Below are 2,517 nucleotides of genomic sequence, written 5' to 3' on the forward strand. Positions count from 1 at the left end.
CCGGGCTTTGGCTCCTCACTGTAGGGTCGGTCAGTCTTTTGAATGCCTCTGCGGAGTCATGCTACGTTTTGTGTTCCCAGGATCCCTCAAGTCAGGCCAAGTGTCAGAAGGGAGAAACAGATTTGCCTTTTGAAATTTTTCTCTCTTGAGGGCTTTTTGAAATTGGGATCCAGGTAGGGGCTCATTAAGATGGTGTTAGCAGCATCGCCCTGGTCACAAAGGAGAAGTAAATGCAAATCCTTTCACTTCTAGACATTTCCCCTTCCCACACACTTCAAAATGCATGTTCTCACACTCCTTTACCAGCAAGACCCACACTGTGAAGGGTGGCGCCTCCACACTTACATTTGCAAGTGGATTCAACTCTGAAATAAACGTTTAAGCCATTAATGTATAGGCATGCAGTCACCGGAACCCCTGTGCGTATTGAGATGCCATCATCAGAGCCTTTTGGAAGTCTCAAGTGACTCTGAAAACTGGAAATTGGGGATTCCTGCTCCATGTGCTGCTGTAGATAGAGTCTAAGGTTGGTGCATGCAAGGAAAGCTACACTATAACTGAATTTCATGCTCAAACCCCTTTCGATATATTCTTTAGGAAAGGCAGGATTATGGGGACATCTCAGTTCTGAACAGAGACCTATGAATAGAGGAACTGAGGTTCTCAGCCAGCAGGCAAGGGCGTGGGCGTGGGCGTGGGCGTGGCTCTCCAGCCACGGCCTCAGTATTGAATGTTTGCCGTCTTGGCTGTTGAGAAGCTTCTGCTGCTTCCCTCATTTATTATGGAACTGGAGCATCACCTTGATTTATGCAAGAGTTTCAAAATCAGCTGGTGGCATGTTGACACCGAGACCCCTCACCAGAGGGTAAAGAACATAATTCTGAAATAAAAGCCAGAGGGAGGGAGAACAGAGAATCTTACCATCCCCACTCTGGGAACGTGTCCTCAGTATGGGGGCCAGAAGATGCTTTCTGGAAGATTCTGGTTCCTGATTGTGCGTGTCAAGAGGTGTCTCAAATTTGGAGTGTGTTGAGTTTAATTTGAAATTAATGTGAATTCCAGGTGAGATACTGGCACCTGGATACACACCCAGAGGTTAATGCCTTTGCATATACTTGGAGGGGTATCATGTTTATGGGGGACACACTCTGCTTGGAGGAACGTCAAGTCTGTGGGGGATACACTCTGCTTGGAGTGGTGTCACAGCTCTGGGGGAATACACTCTGCCTTATTGCCTTGCTAAACTAAGAATATGAAAAGGTAATGAGGTGGGGAAATGGGTGACATTTCTCTGTTATTTTAGTTCCATCCACCTTAATTACCAATTGCTCCTAAAGAGACTGAAACCACATTTTGCATATTGAAACCGTATTCTTTCTTATTCCACAGGGTCTATGGGTCAGGAATTCTGGAGTAGTGTAGTTGGTGGTTATTAGTATGTCCTTGAAGCCAAGATATCAAATGGGCCTAGAGCCATCTGATATTCTGGCTGGGGTTGGAAAGCCATACCCCCACCCTTGACTCTTGGCTGGGCATCTCAGTCCTTCTATTCATTGGTCTCTCTGCAGAACTGAAATGGCCTCATAATTTCTCCCTTCCTAAAGAGTACATCAAGAGAGGCGTGGGAATATAATTCAGTTGGTAGAGTAGCTTGCCTTGAATCCACCAAATCCTGGGTTTTATCTATAGCAGTGTGTGTGTGTGTGTGTGTGTGTGTGTGTGTGTGTGTGTGTGCATACATGGGTATACACACACACACACAGAGAGAGAGAGAGAGAGAGAGAGAGAGAGAGAGAGAGAGAGAGAGAGCTAGGAACAAGCCCAGGTACCTATGATCTAGTCTCAAACTTCACCATTGTGCTGAAATGGTGGCTCACACCTGTAATCACAGAATTAAGGAGTCTAAGGCTAAAAGAGTTGCCTTCAGTTTGAAGCCAGCCTGTTTTGCATACTGAGTTCTAGGCCATCCTGATCTATAGTGTGAGACCGGAAAAGAACAAAGAAACTAGAAAGCAAGCAAGCAAACAAAGAAAAATCCCCAAGCCAACCATTATCATATTCTGTTCAGGTAAACCAGCTACTAAATACAGCCTTATGATGTACTCTACAGGGTAGAAAAGCAAGTTTTATTTCTTGAAGTGGGGAAAACTAAAGAATTTGGAGACGTGATTTTGAAATAATATAACTGTCTCTATCTAGTAAAAGAACTCAGGGTTTATTGTAGGCTAAGGGATGAATTAAAAGAAAACTGAAACCTGGAATAGCAGATACTTCTTTGAAGAGAAAGTTTCTGGAGCCCCATAGAGCGTGGCTCTGAAGAGGGTTCTAGAGCACACCCCGAACAGCAGGGCTTCCACTGACTAACCAAAGTGTTCTTAGCCCCTCAAGAATCAGTCATTGGCAGTTGTAAAGAGAGGTTGGGATACATGATATTTACAGTCTGAGAAAAATCAGTGGTGTTCCACAGGGATCACTGAGGGCGGCTCATTCAGGTTTCATAAAGTTGAAAACGATGGG

Source organism: Arvicanthis niloticus, chromosome 14 (genome assembly GCF_011762505.2).
Source record: "Arvicanthis niloticus isolate mArvNil1 chromosome 14, mArvNil1.pat.X, whole genome shotgun sequence".
Taxonomy (NCBI): domain Eukaryota; kingdom Metazoa; phylum Chordata; class Mammalia; order Rodentia; family Muridae; genus Arvicanthis; species Arvicanthis niloticus.